Source organism: Bison bison, unplaced genomic scaffold (genome assembly GCF_000754665.1).
Source record: "Bison bison bison isolate TAMUID 2011002044 unplaced genomic scaffold, Bison_UMD1.0 scf7180017864525, whole genome shotgun sequence".
Taxonomy (NCBI): domain Eukaryota; kingdom Metazoa; phylum Chordata; class Mammalia; order Artiodactyla; family Bovidae; genus Bison; species Bison bison.
In genome coordinates this window covers 11,142,098-11,142,436 of record NW_011495076.1, presented here as the reverse complement: position 1 = coordinate 11,142,436, position 339 = coordinate 11,142,098, and the positions used below count along the sequence as shown (strand labels likewise).

The following is a 339-nucleotide window of genomic DNA, read 5'->3' as shown; positions in this document are numbered from 1 at the left end:
TTTATACATATGGATTTCCAATTTTCCAAGTACCATTTGTTGAAAAGACTATTCTTCTTCCATTGAATTGTCCTTGTGCCTTTGTTGAAAATCAATTTTTCATGTATTTGTAGGTATTTTTCTGGACTATCCTGTTCTATCGACCTCTTCAACTAATGTATGCCAATACTACACTGTCTGGATTACTGTACCTTTATAACTTGTCTTGAAAGCACATAGTGTAGGTTTAGGAACTTTTTTTCATCTTTCAAGATCCTTTACTTTTCCATGTGAATTTTAGAACCAGCTTGTCTGGTTTGCACATTGACAGCTGAAATTTTGACTGGGTTTGTTGTGACT

The 339-nt window shown here is 33.9% G+C and overlaps 1 long non-coding RNA gene across 1 annotated transcript in view; it reads left to right on the top strand.

Annotated features, from left to right (window-relative positions):
* Window positions 1-339, top strand: part of LOC104981936 — a 17,753-nt gene that overhangs the window by 3,846 nt on the left and 13,568 nt on the right. The gene's annotated exons all lie outside the window — the stretch shown is intronic.